This window comes from Gossypium raimondii, chromosome 11, assembly GCF_025698545.1.
Source record: "Gossypium raimondii isolate GPD5lz chromosome 11, ASM2569854v1, whole genome shotgun sequence".
NCBI classification, from domain to species: domain Eukaryota; kingdom Viridiplantae; phylum Streptophyta; class Magnoliopsida; order Malvales; family Malvaceae; genus Gossypium; species Gossypium raimondii.
This window is the reverse complement of record NC_068575.1, coordinates 34,201,158-34,223,158: the sequence shown is the minus strand read 5'-3', so window position 1 is coordinate 34,223,158 and position 22,001 is coordinate 34,201,158. Positions and strand designations below refer to the sequence as shown.

At 32.8% G+C, this 22,001-nt stretch overlaps 1 pseudogene; it reads right to left on the bottom strand.

The window, feature by feature from the left end:
- Window positions 1–4,948: 4,948 nt before the first annotated feature.
- Window positions 4,949–5,558, bottom strand: LOC105801099 (probable mannitol dehydrogenase; annotated as a pseudogene).
- Window positions 5,559–22,001: the final 16,443 nt, after the last annotated feature.

The window sequence follows — 22,001 nt, the reverse complement described above, 5'->3', positions numbered from 1 at the left end:
ATCCTTATTTAAATAAAATACAGTGGTAAAATAAAATAAAAGTAAAATCCCTATAGAACTATACTTTTTTTATTTTATTTTTAGAATAAGGTTTTTTAAACCTTATTAAACTCCATCTATTTGATATTGATTAAAATAAGGTGTTTAAATCTTACTACATTCCTATTAGAATATGGTTTTACAAGCCGATAAATAGACATAGTCTACTCTCTTGTAATCATTCAAATTCGACATAGTGAATTTTCTTCTCCTCTGCCCGTGGTTTTTTCCTAAAAGGGTTTCCACGTAAAAATCTGTGTGTTATTTATTTTTATTCCTCTTTTCTTTGTGATATATTTTCATTATCGACGTTCTATTTTTTATAAATTGGCATCAGAACTTCCGGGTTATTCATCTCAATCACGGTAATGGCATCTTTGAAGTATGAAATTCCGCTGTTAGATCGCAACACCAGATTCACGTTGTGGAAGATAAAGATGTAGGCAGTTCTTGCACAGATGGACTTAAAGGAAGCCCTGCTAGGGGTAGATAAGATGCCTTCAACATTGACGGAGGAAGAGAAAAAGCGCAAGGATCAAAAGGCCTTAACACAGTTACATCTGCATTTTCCTAACGAAATTTTGCAGGATGTGATGAAGGAGAAGACCACCGCTGGACTATAGAAGAGGTTGGAACAGATATGTATGTCGAAAACTCTAACTAGCAAGCTGCATATGAAGCAGCGTCTTTATGCTCATCATTTGGAGGAAGGTGCGTCTGTGCACGAACACTTAATAGTGTTTAAAGAAATTCTCTCAAACTTGGAAGCCATGGAGGTTCAGTATGATAAGGAAGATCTAGGGTTGATTCTACTTTATTCGTTGCCCCCGTCTTATTCAACCTTTAGAGATACGATTTTATATAGCTTCGAGTCTCTGGGAGACAATATTGAAATGCTGATGATGATCGTGGAAGAACACAAGAACGAAATTCTCGCGGTAAGTGTAAGGGTAGATCGAAGTCTTCAAACAGTGGTAAAACTTTTAACTTCTGCAAAAAGAAAGGGCACATTAAATTTGAGTGATATAAGCTACAGAATAAGATCAAAAGGGAGGCTACGAATCAAAATGGAAAACAACTAGAAAATTCTAGTAAAGCTGATGTTGTAAAAGACTACAGTGATAGTGAACTTCTAGTCGCTTCTGTCAACAATTCTAAAGTGAACGAGGAGTGAATCCTTGATTCGGGTCCACATGAGTCCCAATCGGGATTGGTTTACAACATACAAAATAGTGCCTGAAGGTGTTGTTTTGATGGGACATAATGCTTCATGTAGGATTGCAGGTGTTGGAACAATTAAAGTTAAGATGTTTGATGGAGTTGTCAGAACACTTAGTGACGTACGACATGTTCCAGAATTGAAGAGAAATTTAATTTCATTAAGTACTCTTGATTCAAAAGGGTACAAATACACAGCTGAAAGTGGGGTTTTGAAGATTTTCAAAGGTTCCCTCGTTGTGATATATGGATAGATAAATACTACTAAGTTATATGTTTTGTAGGGTTCTACTATTACTGGTGATGCAGTTGTCGCATCCTCTTCCTTGTCAGATGATATTACTAAACTTTGGCATATGCGCCTAGGGTATATGAGTGAGAATGACATGGCAGAATTGAGCAAAAAAGGACTTCTTGATAAGCAAAGAATTTGCAAACTGAAGTTCTGTGAGCATTGCATTTTTGGGAAGCAAAAGAGAGTTCAATTTACTAGAGGAATCCATAACAAGAAGGGAACGTTGGAGTATATTCGTTTTGATCTGTGGGGGTCATCTAGAGTGCCTTCGAGAGGTAGAGCTAATTATATGCTAACTTTTATTGATGATTTTTCCAAAAAAATGTGGACGTTCTTCCTGAAGCAGAAAAGCGATGTGTTTTTTGCATTTAAGTCTTGGAAAAGTATGATTGAAAAACAGACGAGAAAACAAATAAAATATTATCAAACAGACAATAACTTCGAGTTCTGTTCTGATGAGTTTAATAAACTGTGCAAGTCAGAAGGGATTATGAGACACTTGACAGTTCTTCATACTCCACAGCAAAATAGCATTGCAGAACGAATGAACAGAACGATCATAGAGAAGGTTCGATGTATGTTGTCAAATGGCAACTTACCAAAGTCATTTTGGGTCGAAGCAGCCTCTATTGCATTTTTTTGATCAACCGATCTTCACCCATTGCCATTGAGAAAAATATTCCACAAGAGGTATGGTCTGGTAATCCTGCTGACTATCCTGATTTAAAAATCTTTAGGTTCCTGCGTATTCTCATGTTGATAATGGAAAATTGGAATTGAGATCCATTAAATGTGTTTTTCTTGGTTATAAAGTTAGTGTAAAAGGTATAAGTTGTGGTGTCCTGAAAATAGAAAAGTTGTGATTAGCAGAGATGTTGTTTTTGATGAAACTGCTATGCTACCTAACTTTTCTCTTAAAGACTCTTCCATTAAAGAAAATCAAAAGTAGGTGGAACATCAGATCAATCTAAAATCTACAATAGAGTCGACTCCTCAAGCCAATACAAAAATTCAGAATAGAGTTGCTTCTTCACCACAATACTCTATCACCAAAAATAGAACTACAAGAGAAATTAAACCTCTGAAGAAGTACGCCGAGGCTGATCTAGTTGCTTATGCATTAAATGTGGCTGAAGATATAGATGCAAACCAAGAGTCATCAAATTATTCTGATGCAGTTAGCTGTGAAGACTCAGAAAAGTGTATGTTGGCTATGCAAGAGGAGATGGAATCACTCCACAAAAACAAAACATGGGGTCTTGTGAAACTTCCTAAAGGTAAAAAGGTTGTACGTTGTAAATGGGTGTTTAAAAATAAAGAATGGACTCTAGGAGTTGAAGAACCCAGATATAAAGTAAGGCTTGTTGCAAAGGATTACAGTCAAATTCCAGAAGTAGACTTCAAAGATGTGTTCTCCCCAATTGTGAAGTATAGTTCGATTTGAGCTTTTGAGCAGTTAGATGTAAAAACATTTTTGTATGGAAAACTTGAGGAGGATATTTACATGCAACAACCAGAGGGTTTTACAGTCTCAGAAAAAAAGAGGACTATTTGCTTGCTGAAAGGTCCATTTATGGTTTGAAACAGTCACCAAGACAGTGGTACAAGAGGTTTGATTCCTTTATGACTTCTCATGATTTCAATAGAAGTAGCTTTGACAATTGTGTTTACTTTAAGAAAAATAGTGATGGTTCTTTTGTGTATCTACTCCTTTATGTTGATGACATGTTGATAGCAGCAAAAGATAAAAGAGAGATAAGAAAGGTCAAACCCGAACTAAGTGAAGAATTTGAGATGAAAGATTTGGGACTAGTAAATAAGATACTTGGTATGGAGATTCTCAGAGATAGAAAAAAAAGTAAATTGTACCTAAGTCAAAAGGGGTACATTGAGAAAGTTCTTTGCAGATTCAATATGCAAAATGCTAAGCCTGTTAGTACTCCTTTAGCAACTCATTTTAGACTTTCATCGGCTTTGTCTCCACAATCAGATGATGAGATTGAGTACATGTCACACGTTTCATACTCTAGTGCAGTGGTATCTCTCATGTATGCTATGGTTTGTTCACGTCTAGATTTATCATATGTAGTCAGTGCAGTTAGCAGATACATGGCGAATCCCGGTAAAGAACATTGGAAAGTAGTTCAGTGGATTTTAAGATACTTACGAGGTACTACTAATGTTTGCTTACAATTTGGAAGAACTAGAGATGGAGTCATTGGATATGTTGATGCTGATTTTGCTGGAGACCATGATAGAAGAATATCTCTCACAGGTTATGTCTTTACAATCGGAGGTTGTGCAATCAGTTGGAAAGCCACTTTGCAAACTACAGTTGCTTTGTCTACCACTGAAGCTGAGTATATGACGATTATTGAGGCTTGTAAAGAAGCTAATTGGTTGAAGGGACTATTTAGTAAACTCAATGAAGACCTTCAAATCAATATAGTATTTTGTGACAGTCAGAGTGCCATCTTCCGTACAAAAGATCAAATGTTTCATGAGAGAACAAAACACATTGATCTTCGGTATCATTTTGTTCGTGATATTATTGCTCGTGGTGATATTGTTGTGAGCAAAATTAGTACTCATGAAAATCCTGCAGAGATTATGACTAAGTCACTTCCTATAACCACGTTTGAGCATTGCTTAGACTTGGTTGGTGTTCATTGTTGAAGTTAAACCCTTAAGGAGTTTTATGGAAGAGGTGGAGAACTTATTCGTTGAGAGTTCGAGATGAAGAACTTGTTCATTAAGAATTCATGTCAAGGTGGAGATTGTTAGAATTAAGTGACTCAAATCCTTATTTAAATAAAATATAGTGGTAAAATAAAATAAAAATAAAATTCCTATTGAACTATACTTCATTTATTTTATTTTAGAATAAGGTTTTTTAAACCTTATTAAACTCCATCTATTTGATATTGATTAGAATAAAGTGTTTCAATCTTACTACACTCCTATTAGAATATGGTTTTACAAGCCTATAAATAGACATAGTCTACTTCTCTTGTAATCATTCGAATTCGACATAGTAAATTTTCTTCTCCTCTGCCCGTGGTTTTTTCTAAAAGGGTTTTCACGTAAAAAGTTTTGTGTTATTTATTTTTATTTCTCTTTTCTTTGTGATATATTTTCATTACCGACGTTCTATGTTCTACAAATGTAAACTCCAATAAACCAATTTTGGTGTGATTCAATTATGACTATTACTTTGATCGCCCATATTTGGATAGTTGAACATTTATTCGTGTATTAAAATAAAAGCTCCAGACATAAAGCATTCTGCACTCTTTATTCATCGATTGTTTTAAGCATAGCATACCAAAGTCTGTTTAAGCAAACGATATTCACTCACGAAACTACTGCGACATCTGAGTATTTTAAAACAATGGATTAGTGATTTTCAACTTGAAGGCTTGGTCTGTATCTGACATCAGCGTTTTCAAGTCTCTCCATCGCTTTGTTCACATAATCCATGGATATAACTTCAATATCTACTTTTATGTTGTGTTTCGTTGCGAAATCAATTATTTCTTTTGTCTCCTTCATTCCTCCGATACCACTTGCAGCCATCGTCTTCCTTCCTGTTTTTTATCAGAAATATATAAATTACTTGTCACCTTTATACTCGAATTCAAACTCCAAGACTATTGTTTATTAAATGCTTTTTTCTGTTTACCTATAATCAACGAAAAGACAGGTAACTCAAGTGGCTCGTAAGGTGCACCAACCATAATAAGTTTCCCATTGGATTTTAGAAGACCAAGCAGTGGCATAATTGGATGAGTAGCAGAGACTGTCTATAATTCCCAAAAGTACCCATGGCAGCCTGCTCCAACCCGGAAAAGTAAAATCATTCCCAAAATTTCTTTTAGTAAAAGGAGTAAGTGCACACAATTACCTGTAGTTCGTCCTGGTCACGGTTAACCAAAAAAGAGTCAGCACCGAGATGTTTCAAGGCTTCAGCCTTCTTGCTAGGAGAAGTGCTAATTAACAGCAACATGACCAAGGCCTGTTAAATAAACTTAAATGAATGTTAAGAGTTATGTAAGTGAAAGGTCAAGAGTTGAAAGGTCAAGAGTTATGTTGTTTTTAATGGGTTTAAATTAGTAGTTTTTTGTTTAAGAAAATGAAAGGTCAAGAGTCATTGGTTTATGGTTATTATTAGATTTTAATATTTTCAGTTTTTTGTTGTTTTAAAAGGTAGACTATAGCCTATAAATAGTTTGTAAGCTTTTGATTTTATAAGAGAGAACAATTTTATATTGAGAACATTTTCTACAATTTGGTATCAGAGCTATGGAGAGTGTGACTAGTAATGTGCCATTGCCTCGACTAACAAATGTGAACTATGAGAATTGGAGCATCCAAATGAAAGCTCTTCTCGGGTCTCAAGATGGTTGGGAGGTAGTCCAAGAAGGTTTCGTAGAACTGACAACTACTGCGGGATATACGGCAGCATTGTACATGTTATTTCGAGTCGTTGATAAGTCGGGCTTTGAGAAGATTGCAAGTGCGACAACTTCAAAAGAAGCGTGGGACATTTTAGCAAAGGTGTACAAAGGAGCCGACTGAGTTAAACAAGTCTGCCTTCAAACTCTTCGTGGCGAGCTGGAAGGTATGAAGATGAAGGAATCGGAAGGTGTCTCTGACTATATCACACATGTTTAAACCGTGGTGAACCAACTCAACTGAAACGGAGAAGCGTTAACCGATGCACGAGTTGTGGAGAAGATTTTGAGATCATTAACTGACAGTTTCGAGAACGTCGTGTGTGCCATAGAAGATTCGAAAGATCTAGCAACGCTCACAGTCGATGAACTCGCCGGTTCTCTCAAGGCACATGAACAACGTAAGAAGAAGAAGAAAGAGGAGACACTCGAGCAAGCACTTCAAACCAAGGCATCAATCAAAGATGAAAAGGATTTCTATTCTCAAAGCCTTCGAGGTAGAGATCGTGGTCGTGGAGATCGAGGAAATGGTCGTGGTAGAAAAGGCAGTGGTCAAGAAGGGAATTATGAGGAGAAGGAGCATTCAAACCAACAAAATTGGCGTGGAAGAAGATGTGGTCGTGGAAGAGGCAGATGGTCGAATTATTCCAATGTCGAGTGCTACAAGTGTGGCAAATATGGTCACTATGCGAAGGATTGTAACTCTGATAAGTGTTACAATTGTGGTAAGGCGGGACATTTCGTGAAAGAATGTCGTGTCTCAAAAAAGGTGGAAGAGACAACCAACCTAACTACGGAAAATGATGAGGTAAAAGAAGGTTTTCTCTTGATGGCACACAACGAAGTCAACACCAACAACAACATGGTGTGGTACCTTGACACAGGTGCAAGCAACCATATGTGTGGGCTCAAGCACCTATTCAAAGAGATGCAAAATGTTGAAATGGGACATGTGTCATTTGGAGATGCGTCGAAGGTTGAGGTAAAAGGCCAAGGTACCATTTTTTATTTACAAAATGATGGGTTAGTTGGGTCAATCCATGATGTGTATTACGTACCAGACCTCAAGAGCAACATTTTGATTATGGGGCAACTCATGGAAAAAGATTATTTGGTACTTATGAAAGATCGGGTGTTACACTTGAAAGATAAGGAAGGGTGTTTGGTCGCTCGAGTTGAAATGGAGAGAAATCACATGTTCAGGTTGAATCTGAGAAGTGTTCGAGGAAAATGTTTGCGAGTTGATGTTGAAGACAAGGCGTCACTGTGGCATATCCATTTTGGCCATCTACATTATGGTGGTCTAAACGAGTTGGCGAAGAAGAATTTGGTGCATGGGCTACCAGACATGGACTATGAGGGAAAATTTTGTGAAGAATGTGTGCTAGGTAAGCATGCGAGAACTTCGTTTCAAAAGAAGGCAGAATATCAGGCTAAGCAACTTCTCGAATTGATTCATACCAACATATGTGGACCAATCACCCCCGAATCTTTTAGCGGTAAAAGGTATTTCATTTCTTTTATCGATGATTTCTCACGAAAAACTTGGGTTTATTTTCTTAATGAAAAATCCGAGGCATTTGAGGTGTTCAAGAAGTTCAAAGTGATGGTTGAAAAAGCAACTGGTAGACACATCAAATCTGTACGATCTGATAGAGGTGGCGAGTATACTTCGATGGCTTTCATGGAGTATTGTGAGGAGCAAGGCATAAGACGATTCCTAACCACACCGTACTCTCCCCAACAAAATGGTGTGGCCGAGAGGAAGAATCGGACTATTCTCGACATGGTTCGATCAATACTCAAGAGCAAGAAGATGCCGAAGGAATTTTGGGCAGAAGCCGTGCAATGTGCCATCTATGTGCAAAATCGATGTCCACATGTGAAGTTGGATGATCAAACACCACAAGAGGCTTGGAGTGGACAAAAACCATCAGTTTCTCATCTTAAAGTATTTGGTAGTGAGGCCTATGCACATGTGCTGGATCAGTGAAGAACGAAGCTCGAAGACAAAAGAAAAATGTTTATTTTTATTGGGTATGATGAGAAAACAAAAGGATACAAGCTACTCGACCCGATAAGTAAGAAGGTTGTGGTAAGTCGTGATGTACGATTTAATGAAGCAAGCGAGTGGGATTGGAATAACTCAACGGAGGTTATCATCAAAGATGGAGGATCATCAATCGCTACACCAACAATCATACCAACAAATCCTGAAACTACCGATGATGAAGATGAACCGCAACAACCAAAAATGCGAAGTTTGCAAGATTTGTATGATTCAACAAATGAGGTACATATTGTATGTCTTTTGGCAGATTCCGAGATTATAAGTTTTGAAGAGGCGGTGCGAGACATGAAGTGGCAAACTACTATGGATGAGGAGATTAAAGCAATTGATCGCAACAACACATGGGAGTTAACGGAATTACCAAAAGGAAGTCAGCCCATTGGCGTGAAGTGGGTGTTCAAAAGAAAGATGAATGCTCAAGATGAGTTAGAACGGTACAAGGCGCGACTTGTTGCAAAGGGATATAAGCAAAAGGAGGGGATCGATTATGATGAGGTATTTGCTCCCGTTGTAAGAATGGAGACAATCCGGTTGCTCATTGCACAAGCGGCACAATTTAAATGGCCAATATTTCAAATGGATGTCAAGTCGGCATTCTTGAATGGTGTGCTCGAAGAAGAAGTCTACATTGAACAACCACCTGGGTATATGAAAAATGGAGAGGAAAAGAAGGTGTTGAAATTGAAGAAGGCACTTTACGGGTTGAAGCAAGCACCGCGGGCATGGAATACTCGTATCGATACATACTTCAAGGAGAATGGGTTCAAACAATGTCCTTATGAACATGCCCTCTACGTGGAGAAGAATGGAGGTAATATGTTATTTGTTGCTCTTTATGTCGATGACCTCATTTTTATGGGGAACAATGGTGAGATGATACTGGATTTTAAGAGCAAAATGACACAAGAATTCGAGATGACAGATTTGGGTTTAATGAAATTTTTCTTGGTTTGGAGGTTCGACAAGAAAGGACAGGTATTTTTGTGTCACAGGAGGCATATACAAAGGAAATTTTGAAGAAGTACAAGATGGCACATTGCAACCTGGTATCAACACCAATGGAACCAGGTGTAAAACTCTCGAAATTCGATGGAGGAGAACGAGTCGACGCAAGTAAATACCGAAGTTTGGTGGGAAGCCTTCGCTATCTCACTTGCACAAGGCCTGACATTTCGCTAAGTGTTGGCATTGTAAGTCGGTTCATGGAAGAGCCGGTTTATTCACATTGGAAGGCGTTGAAGCGAATCCTACGGTACATTCAAGGAACGGTGTCACACGGGTTATTTTATTCAAATATGGAAGATTACAAGTTGATTGGGTATTCCGACAGTGATTGGTGCGGAGACTTAGATGATCGGAAAAGTACATCGGGATATGTGTTCTTTATGGGTAACACAGCATTTGCTTGGCTTTCAAAGAAGCAACCAATTGTGACACTATCGACATGTGAAGCTGAATATGTGGCAGCATCTTGGTGTTTGTGTCATGCTATATTGCTCAGAAATTTGTTGGGCGAGTTGGAGCAACAACAACTTGGTGCAACTGAGATACGAGTTGACAATAAATCAGCGATTGAGTTGGCAAAGAACCCAGTGAATCATGAGAGAAGCAAACACATTGACATTCGTTTTCATTTCATCCGAGATCATGTAAAGGAAGGAAGTGTGAAATTAGTGCACGTGGCAAGTCGAGACCAAGTCGCGGATATCTTTACAAAACCGCTACCGATGGTACTCTTCGACAACTACAAGAAATTAATTGGCATGAAGGATGGCAGAAGCATTTAAGTTTACAGGGGAGTTTTGTTAAATAAACTTAAATGAATGTTAAGAGTTATGTAAGTGAAAGGTCAAGAGTTGAAAGGTCAAGAGTTATGTTGTTTTTAATGGGTTTAAATTAGTAGTTTTTTGTTTAAGAAAATGAAAGGTCAAGAGTCATTGGTTTATGGTTATTATTAGATTTTAATATTTTCAATTTTTTGTTGTTTTAAAGGGTAGACTATAGCCTATAAATAGTTTGTAAACTTTTGATTTTATAAGAGAGAACAATTTTATATTGAGAACATTTTCTACAAGGCCAACAATGCCTTTCAAAGGACTGTAAACAGTGATTCCAGCACAAAGCAAAGGAGCTGCAGAGTCAAGGGGCATGCCGTCAGGGATAGAGCAACGAAGCATTCATTGGCGACCATTGAATCTGAATAGCCTCCATAAGTTATGGTTCCATCTTAGTAAATACCATTGTAGGTTACAATGAGTTTAGCCTTAGGGCTGTAATTTTCAAGGTCGTTTGCCCAACTGTCGCAGCCGTGGCAAGCTCCAACCATGCACCCCACACACACTTTATCTCCCACCTTAACCTTTTCCACTTCGCTGCCTACTTCTGTCACTTCCCCTACTATTTCATGCCTGCAAATTATGGGCATTTTGTGTTATATCTCGATGAAGATGTAGCTGTTAAAAGAAATGGTCTAAACAAATTAATGATTTTATAAGTAAAATATATCATTTTTTTATTTTTTATTTTACTTCTAAATAAATAAAATACTTTTGTTGCAAATATTCTTACGTTCTTGTAGTACTTTTAGATTTTATATATCCTTCACATGATGTTGCAAATGCAGAGGACTACATAAATGGATCATAATGTTATCCAATCCGATAAAGTAAAATGAATGTATACTTTTATAAGCCAATTTGGGTGTGATTCAATTATGACTATTACTCTTACCGTCTTTATTTGGATAGTTCAACATTTATTTGTGTAAAGGTCTAGACATGAAGCATTCTGCACTCCTTATTCATCGACTGTTTTAAGCGTAGGATACCAAAGTCAGCGAGCTACCAACTCTGAGAAATTCAAATAATTTTAAACTTCTAAAATATAAATATTTTAATTTTAACGTAATAATTTATTTTATTTTATATGATTAAAACATAATTTAAATTTACATTATAAAAAGTATTAATTATATATATTTAATTGATTTCTTTTATATAAAAATTAAATTGCATGTAAAATTTATTATATGGAATGCATATTAATTGATAAAATATATTTTTACTATTTATTATATTATATTGATAATTAAATAAATTTGATCTTTTTTATTAAATTTATAAATCTAATATTAATATTCTAAAATGCTTATTCCAAAACCTAAATATATTATACTAAGCCCAAACTTTAACCATATACTCATTATCACCCAAAGTCAAAATAAACTAATTATAGTTCAAATATCAAGTCCAAAATAAAAAGAAACTATACTGAAAACCTAAATACAATTTGTAAAAGTTAAAATTCAATTTAAAATCTAATGTGATAAAATAATATTTTTTAAGATATTACATTTTAATGATATTTTATGTATTATTAATTATAGACATGTATTGTAATATACTAAATTGCACATAACGATTTATACTATATCTTTTCTTATAATCTATAGTATAATAATTATATATATATGTATTAATAGTTTTAAAATATATTATTATATTATGTAATACTATATTGCTTACTATAATAATACATAATTATTAATCTTTATATAATATTATTGTTTATTATATTGATTGAAATATAGACTAATTCTTTGTACTCTTTACACATTTAAAAGTTAGCCTTCCTACTATATTATATAATGCTATATAATATCATATAATATATAAAGTAAAATATATTAATAGTTTATATATATTCATTAATGATTAAATATTATAATATTATATATTTTATTATAATGTATAATATAATAATTATATATATATATATATATCATGTATTAATAGTTTTAGTAATAGTTATACACTATGGGGAGGATCCACTTATAAAGTAGTTTTACACCTTTTCACATTTCTTTATATGGTTAATATTTTATTAATCCAACCGTCAAATTTTACATTTCATTTATATAGAACATGCATGTCAAATTTAATGTAAATTAAAAGTATTTAACTATTTGTTTTATGTAAAAAAACTTTAAATCGTTCAATAAATATTAATATATATAGTATTTTAGATCAATATTATAGAATTATGGAATCGATTCAAAAATTTACATACATGACAAGTACAATTACATCGATAAATTTAACGGTTGGATTGTTAAAATATTAATCGTACAAAGAGATAAAAAACTATAAAACTTAGTTTTATATTGTTGTAAGTGGATCCCTCACCATACACTATCTTATAATATTATGTAATAGTTTATCATCTACTATAGTTAGCGTTTTAAGCAAATTGTTGATAAATTCATTTTTATTTTGGACCAATTAATAGATATATATATATATATATATATATATTAATAGTTTTAAAATATATTATTACATTGGTAATATTATATCACATGCTATAATAATACATAATATATTTATTATCATTATATATTATTGTTTATTATATTAGATAAAATATGTTTTAAGTCCTTATATTCGTGTACATTTGAAAGTTAACCCTACTACTATATTACATAATGATATATCGTATTATATCGTTTTATAATATATTAGTAGCTTATATATATATGCATTAATGATTAAACATTATAATATTTTGTAATACTATATACATTATTATAATCTAATATAATATATTTATTGAAGTTTTAGTAATAGTTGCATACTATATTATTATATTATAATAATAGTATATCATCATTAAAGTTAATGATTAAAACTAATTTAATCGACCAAATCGAGCTAATTCGAGTAAATTTGTTGGTAATTCAATTTTGATTTTGGACCAATTAATAGTTATGTATTAATAATTTTATAAATATATTATTTGACCATGTAATACTATATCACATATTATAATAGTAGTAATAATATATTAATTATTATATATTATTGTTTATTATTATATTGGTCAAAATATGTTCCAAGTCCTTATATTCTTCGTACATTTGAAACTTAACCCTTTCATTGCATTATATAATGCTCAAAGAACATGTACTAATTTGATCGGGGTTTATTATTATAAATTACACAATCGCCGATTTTAGAAAAAATTAATTTTTCATTGTGTAACAAGAGTGATTTCTAAACTAAAATTTTCCAACGAAGTGAAATAACGATAAAAGTGGAAATTGAAGTGTTGAAAAAGGAAAATTGGTTTTATAATATACTAATGTGTATATTAAAACATCAACATCGAGTATGTTGTAAAAAATGTAAATGAGAAATTATAATGGGACGCTCATGTGTTATATGAGTTTTGAAATGCTTAATTTTAAAAATATTTTGAAATCAATTTGGGTTATAGAGTACATGTTATGACTTATTCAAATTGTAAATTAAATGTTTGGGGCTTATCGATTTAAGTCGGGTACGTTCGATTTGAGCAAAGTAGAATTTTTATTGTAATTCAAAACCTTAAAATAATTTTATAAAATCATTAATCCAATTTTAAGAGACTTTAAAGTCAATATAAAATTATTTTGAAGATGCTCAGAGGTGGTTGGAGGTGTTTGGGACCTAAAACGGGCTTTGGAAAGTCAAAACAACTCAAAATAGTGGAGTGACACCACCTAAGAAAAATATTGATACCTCTGAGACAGTATCGATACCTATGTAACAATTTTGGAAATTTTACAATTTGGCCCATTTGTAGGTTTGATTGATATTTTAAATACCCTTATTGTATGTATGGCATGTTTTAACGATAAGAAGTGGTTGAACGACTATAATTCATACGTATGACTAAATAAAGATGATGATTGGTTACTTGCGAAACTATTTGCTAAATAAATGATGCATAACGATGGTGTAGCGTCCTTCTATTCGGGCTCAGCGACTGGGCCAGGTATAGAGTTTTACACAATCGAAACTGTCAACCACTCCTAGGAACAACCACTAGCCGATTGCTACTTAAACCCGAAAGTAGCAACATCTTGCACCCTTCTTCCCTACCCGAAGTTATTGTATTCCACTACACTTCACCACCACAACCCTTAACTTTCAGCCACTGCACCTTCACCACCCTCTAAGGCCAGCGTTGCACCCCTCAAAACAGCCACCCAAGCAAGCATCAACCGCCCTACACCTTTAAACCAATGCCACATTTTTTATGCATCTTATAGTTTCCATCTTGTGTCTTCATTGGTTATTAACAAAGGTAGTAAGAATTTTTTTTCCAAAAAATTTTCATTAAGATTGAATTTTCTTATCTATTTGGTTGTATACAAGTTGATTATGCTAAAATATTTTTTTATTATATTTGGGAAATGATGGTCACTAAACTAACTATAAATACAACAAAGGCAGCACACTTATCGAACAATAGTATAGTTATGGTGAGTAGGGAACATCATATCCATAAGGACTAAAAGTACTAGTAATTACCGTTTTTCTATTATTTAGCCAACAATTTAGGGTGATGTATTTCAATCTAAATTTGCTAAACTAATTTAATTAAGAATGCAACAAAGAATGAATCAAAGAAATAATCGAATATTAACCAAAGAGATAGACAATACCCAAGAAAGAATCCACCTAGACTTCACCTATTATTATGAATCTAATTCACTGGTTACTTGATCTGTAGAAATCCCTAAATTATGTTAATATCTCTTTCGAGAGTAAGAACAACTAACTCTAGGTTGATTAATTGAAATCTCTTTCAAATTAAAACCCCTATCGTCGCATTAACTCGATCAATGGAATCCCCTATTATATTTGACTCTAATTCAATAGATTTATGTTGTCCTATTTCTAGGATTGCATGCAACTCTACTCAATTATGCTAGATCTACTCTAACGGCCCGATTTTGGGCCTAGTCGAAATAGTGGTTTCAGGACAGCAAATTTGACGAGAAAAAAATTTATTTTCATTATATTTTTATGGTCTACAATTTCACAAAATAATTTTGTGAAAATTTTGTTCGAAAATTTTGACATTTGGGCACTCAATTTAGTAAAAAGGACTAAATTGTAAAAAGTGCAAAAGTTGAGTTCTACATGTTAGAAGTGTCCAATTGTTATGAAATTTTAAATTGGAGGTCCTTATATGTTAATTAGACCATTGGTTAAGTTGGTGGACAAAAATGGACATGAGATAAGCGAAATAGGATATTTTTAAGTTAAAGACAATTTGGTAATTTGGTAATTAAAATGAATTAAAAAGACAAAATAGGCAAAATTTTCATCATCTTCAAGCTTTGGCCGAATTTTACAAGAGGAGAAGTCATAGTTAGGGTTTTCAAGCTTCCAAGCTCCATGGTAAGTGATTCTAAGCCCCGTTTTTAATGTTCTTTACGTTTTTGGAGTCTCGGTAACTTGATTTAGCTATTTCTAGCAATAATCTAACCTAGGGTTTATATTTGGAAAAATACCCATAAGTGAAATGTGTTTATTTTGATGCTTTATGGTAGAATATGAAGCTAGAAATTATGTTAAACAACTTTTTCTAAGCGATTTTAAGTGAAAACGAGTAAAACGACATAATCGATAAAAATACCTAATGTTCATAAGTGTTAGAGTGGGAATTCGATATTGCCATAGAAGGGAAAAATGTTCAGTATGTCATAAAACATAAGAATAAGAGATGAATTTTAATTTCTGAGCTTTGGGGAAAAAGTGTAAATATGCAAAAGTTTAGGGGCAAATTTGTAATTTTGCAAAAGTTCGAGTCAAGGACTGTTTTGATGAATGTAAGTGTTAAATATGTCAAATGTGTTATTATAGATCAAGAAAGAAGTGGAATTGACCTTGATTAGAGAAAAGAAATGATTAATGACTAAATTGCTAAATTTCTATATTATTGCACCAAAGTAAGTATGCATGTGAATTAATGCATTGTTTTAATATTATTCAATATATTGTTGAGATATGATTGAATATCGAATAAATATTTGATGTAGATTATAAAAATGTGGTTAAGTTTGAGAAATGTGGTAAAATGTTGAAAAGTAAGATTCCCGATTGAACACTCGGAATAAGCCAGAGTACATTGAATATAAAAGGGGTTGCTAAGTGCTGATTCCATCGTATCTTTGAATGTGAAAGGGGTTGCTAAGTGTTGATTTCCCGAATCTTTAGTGGTTTCTAAGTGTTGATTCCACTGTATCTTTGAATGTGAAAGGGGTTGCTATGTGCTAATTCCCCGTATTACTGAATATAAGGTGGTTGCTTAGTGCTGAATCCACCAAGTAACGGATGATTTTCTGAGTGTTCAACAGGGAAATAGGAAAAGTGAAAGTATGTTTGAAATGGGTAAGATTATGTGAGGAATTCTGGGTTGGATGCTTAATTGACCCATGAGTAAGATGGTACGAAGTATCGAAACTACAAAAGAGTAAATTTAGAAATAAAACAGTTTTGAACAACAGCAGTTGTGCAACTTAGAAAAATCACCAACAATGGTGAAAATTAAATTAGAGGCTGAATAATATATGAAATTGAAGCTGAATGAGTCTATTTTCACATGAAAGAAACAGAGCAAGCAAAAGAGTTATATATTTTAAAATATTCGAATTTTAGTGAGACAGGGTCAGAATGATTTCGAAATCCCCTGTTCTGAATTTGGAAAATCACTAAAAATTGTACAAAAATAATTATGGTTTGTAATTTACATTCTTAAATTTCCCAATGAGTCCATTTTCAAGAGAAACAAATAGGAACATCATTTGAATTCTGTAAAAAGAGAGAAATCATTTTTAGTGAAGAGGGGTCAGAGCTGTCAAGCAGTGAAATAAGGGAAACTTTAAAGAATAAGCTGTACTATTTGGCTGAACCAAAAATTCTTATAATTTTATTGCAAGAAGATATGTGAGTCTATTTTTATGAAAATTAACGGATCTTAATTTGGAGCTCTGTAGCTCCAGATAAAAATAATTTAGTGACTCTGACTCGGATAAACAGCTTTGAATATACATGCGAGTGAATAGTGAAATTATAGTTATTGTTGTTTAAGTGTGTGTTATACACATTAAGGATGTGGAATGGAGAGGAGGAGGAGGAAAATTGGAAGAACATATGAATGATTTGTGTATAATTGGTCATATGCTCGATTATAATCGACAAAATATTGAAAAGAAATGATGTTTATAGTTGTGCATTATTAGTTATGGATAAAGTTCATGTGATAAAATAAAGTTTCATAGTATTTATATATGGTATATTTGGTATATGATTTTGTATGAAGTAAGGTCATGAATGGTATATGGAGTAACTCATGTTGGTAATATAAATTGCGAATTATATTTGATATGTTATTGTTTTGTGTGATATTCGTAGGAAATGGATGTGGAAAGAAAATGAAATACTAAATTCACACTTGAAGAGTAAAATGATGAATGAGGATGATGAGTTGATTCGATGTTGTTATTTAAGCTTAAGTGATATTTGATTTGCACTACTAAGAATTTTATAAATGTGTTAATGAATGGTAAAATCGATAAAAGTTGAGTTAAATGGTGAATATGTATTAGTATTGAGCTTAATGATATTGAATTGTACGTGAATTAAATAGAAATTTCTAGTGATATGTTTTGAATTAAAAGAATTATTGTGGTACTTGAAATGTATATTGGATTGAGAAATTGATTTGAATTGTGAACATGAGAAATTGTGAATTAAATGAAATGGAAAATAAGCATTGAATTACATGAGTAAGTATCGGGTCTCTTAGGCCCAATTTGTTATAATTATAATATTTGGAGTTATAATGTGAAGATTTATAAAAGAATGTTAACAATTTGGAAAACCTTAATTTGAATGAAATTTTGTAACTCGCTTTAATACGTTACAAGTGTATGTGTTCTAGTAATGCTTCGTACCCTATTTCGACGTCGAATACGGGTAAGGGGTGTTATATTTAGTGGTATCAGAGCTACGGTTTAGTCAGTTCTCAGACCGAACGTAGCATATGTGAGTCCAACTATACATGCCATGTTATGACTCGTGATGGTGTGATATCTTTGGGCTCTAACGAAATTGTTTTGTTAAGACAGAGATGATTTTCAACCGAGCTATTTTCAATAATGCTGAAAATGATTTTGAAATAAATGAAATATGCTCACATTATGTCGAAATTTGGAATTGTAAGAATAAAAATTCGTGATATGTATGTGTTCACGTATGAAAAGAGATGATCATAAGGTGAAAAAAAAAAACGAAATGAAAGTTTATGTTGTGATAAGCTCATCCAAGTATGTTGGTGATTATAAGATGTTATGTGCTCAACATATTTGATTAAGTGAATATGGTCAGCAAATTTACTTAAATAGATGGAATGTGTGTTTATTTACATCTGCTTGAATAAGTGAAATTAGTACATCTTATATTTAATTGTTAAATTAGAGGTAATATGATGTTTTGTTTTATGTCTTTATTATTGAACCATGAATATTATAATAGTATGAAAACTGAATTAGAAGATTAAATTGAGTAGAACGCAGGAATGAGTACTTTCGTTCAGTGATATGTGATGAATTGACGAAAAAGACCATGGTTGGACCATGGCAACATGTGATATGTGATTTTCGTATAAGACCATATCTGGGATATGGCATCGGTGTGATATGTGCTACTGTGTAAGACCATAGCTGGGCTATGGCATCAATATGTAAATATGTGTAAAACCATAGTTGGACTATGGCATAGAGAAAACGAAGTACTCAATTCTGTAAGACATTCTCTAATTGAATAAATGTCGGTAAGTAAAATGGAAACCAAGTGTTGAAATTTAATTAGATATTAATATTGAGCTCGAATAAGTAGATTCATTTTGTGAAACTATATGTGACAGAAAACATTTATAATAAATAAATGTGTTAATTTGCTTGGAATGAATTATATGATTGTGATGATATTATGTTGACGATGAATGCTAAGTTACATATGTGTGTTTATTAAAGCTAAGTTAGAGGCTTTACGACCTCAGCCCCTTACTAGTGTTGTTTTATGACGAAATTTTACGAGAATTATGTTGTATAAGTTCAAAAGTGTGAACTAAAGAGTTTAGTGGTGAAATAATTAATAATGCATACAGAGGTAAGAATAGTTTGGAAAGTGAAAATAGTTTTTTTGGAAGTAATATTAGAGTATTTTAAAGATTACACAGCTTATGCAATCTCATGATTAAGGAAGAGGTTAATTTCGGTTAATTGACTCAAAAAAAAGTATGAAGACTAAATATATGCTTGCTGAAATTTCTCCTGAATTGATTTTGTTAGTGAATGGAATAATGTAAGGTTCATGATGACAGATGAAAGCCCTGTTAGTTTGGTTGGTTTGTGACCTGTTAATGTTCTGTTTTATATGCATATTTAAAAAGTGTATTATCTATGCTACAATGAAATCCCAGAGCTGGTAAGTATTGTTCTCTTCTGGTTATCTCTGAGAAATTATTCAGATATTCATTCTTATTTCCTTATGAGTTATATGTATTTAAGCATGTTCTCAGATAAGAGAATGAATTTCGTGCATTCACAAGTGCATAGACAGGTAGTTTGAATGAAGAATTGATATTCTTGAAAGCATAGTATAGAACAATACTTATTATATTTGTTTTAAATGGGTGATGTTATTCTGAATTAAAGCTGTTCTGTTAATAAAGTTAACCCAATTTTTTTTAAAGGCTTCAATGATCTAGGCATGCTAGTAAAGTTAAAGCAATTGAAGGTAATATTAATCGAAACTCTGGTTTTGAATTCAGTTGAAATTGAGTAATGAATTTATGATTTTTCAGTGATGCACTAATGAACGGACTAGAATGAGTTTTATTGCTAGAATATAAAGTGATGATTTGTGTTTTTTAGATGGTTAATGTCACATTAAAAAGAACTGTTCGACTAGTGATTTAAAGATGGTCACTATTATGTCTATAATGAGAATTTGATGACATTGTTTATTTGACGAAAATCACCATATGTTGCCTGATTTCAGAGTTTAACGTATCTAATGGTATAGAAAGATTAGAGTTTAAGACAGTGTTGATGATTTGAGCTATTGAAAGATTGTGAGTAATTATTGATTGACCTGTGAAAAGGCAAGTGTAGTTAAAAATGCTTGTATGGAAAATCCTCATTTATTTTGTGCGGGTTAGTTATTCTACTGATTTTAATTGATGATGGTCTAATTTTAGATAAATGAAAAGCTAAACTGATGTTTCCTTTGCAAGTTTGAGAAACTCATAAATGTGTTAGTAAGTGATAAGCAAAATGAGTACAATGAGGATCAACTTTTGATTCTAAATTTTAGGTTGGACCTAATTTTAATTGATGATGGTCTAAAATTTCACAAAATAACTTCGTGAAAATTTCGTTCGAAAATTTTGACGTTTGGGCACTCAATTTAGTAAAAAGGACTAAATTGTAAAAAGTGCAAAAGTTGAGTTCTACATGTTAGAAGTGTCCAATTGTTATGAAATTTTAAATTGGAGGTCCTTATATGGTAATTAGACCATTGGTTAAGTTGGTGGACAAAAATGGACATGAGATAAGCGAAATAGGATATTTTTAAGTTAAGGACAATTTGGTAATTTGGTAATTAAAATGAATTAAAAAGACAAAATAGGCCAAAGTTTCATCATCTTCAAGCTTTGTCCGAATTTTAAAAGAGGATAAGCCATAGTTTGGGTTTTCAAGCTTCCAAGCTCCATGGTAAGTGATTCTAAGCCCCGTTTTTAATGTTCTTTACGTTTTTGGAGTCCCGATAACTTGATTTAGCTATTTCTAGCAATAATTTAACATAGGGTTTATATTTGGAAAAATACCCATAGGTGAAATGTGATTATTTTGATGCTTTATGGTAGAATATGAAGCTAGAAATTATGTTAAACAACTTTTGTTAAGCGATTTTAAGTGAAAACTAGTAAAACGACATAATCGGTAAAAATACCTAATGTTCATAAGTGTTAGAGTGGGAATTCGACATTGCCATGGAAGGGAAAAATGTTCAGTATGTCATAAAACATAAGAATAAGAGATGAAGTTTAATTTTCGAGCTTTGGGGAAAAAGTGTAAATATGCAAAAGTTCAAGTCAAGGACTGTTTTGATGAATGTAAGTGTTAAATAAGACAAATGTGTTATTATAGATCAAGAAAGAAGTGGAATTGACCTTAATCGGAGAAAAGAAATGATTAATGACTAAATTGCTAAATTTCTATATTGTTGCACCAAAGTAAATATGCATGTGAATTAATGCATTGTTTTAATATTATTCAATATATTGTTGAGATATGATTGAATATCGAATAAATATTTGATATAGATTATAAAAATGTGTTTAAGTTTGAGAAATGTGGTAAAATGTTGAAAAGTAAGATTCCCGATTGAACACTCAGAATAAGCCGGAGTACATTGAATATAAAAGGGGTTGCTAAGTGCTAATTCCTCGAATCATTGGTGGGTGCTAAGTGCTGATTCCACCGTATCTTTGAATGTGAAAGGGGTTGCTAAGTGCTGATTCCCCGAATCATTGGTGGTTGCTAAGTGCTGATTCCACCGTATCGTTGATTGTGAAAGGGGTTGCTATGTGCTGATTGCCCATATTACTGAATATAAGGTGGTTGCTAATTGCTGAATCCACCGAGTAACGGATGATATTGCAAGTGTTCAACAGGGAAATCAGAAAACTGAAAGTACGTTTGAAATGGATAAGGTTATGTGAGGAATATTTGGTTGGATGCTTAATCGACCCATGAGTAAGATGGTAGGAAGTATCAAAACTACAAAAGATTAAATTTGGAAATAAAACAGTTTTGAACAACACTAGTTATGAAACTTTGAAAAATGACCAAAAATGGTGAAAATTGAATTAGAGGCTGAATAATATATTAAATTGAAGCTGAATGAGTCTATTTTCAAATGAAAGAAACAGAGCAAGCAAAAGAGTTATATATTTTAAAATATTCAAATTTTAGTGAGACAGGGTCAGAATGGTTTCGAAATCCCCTGTTCTAAATTTGGAA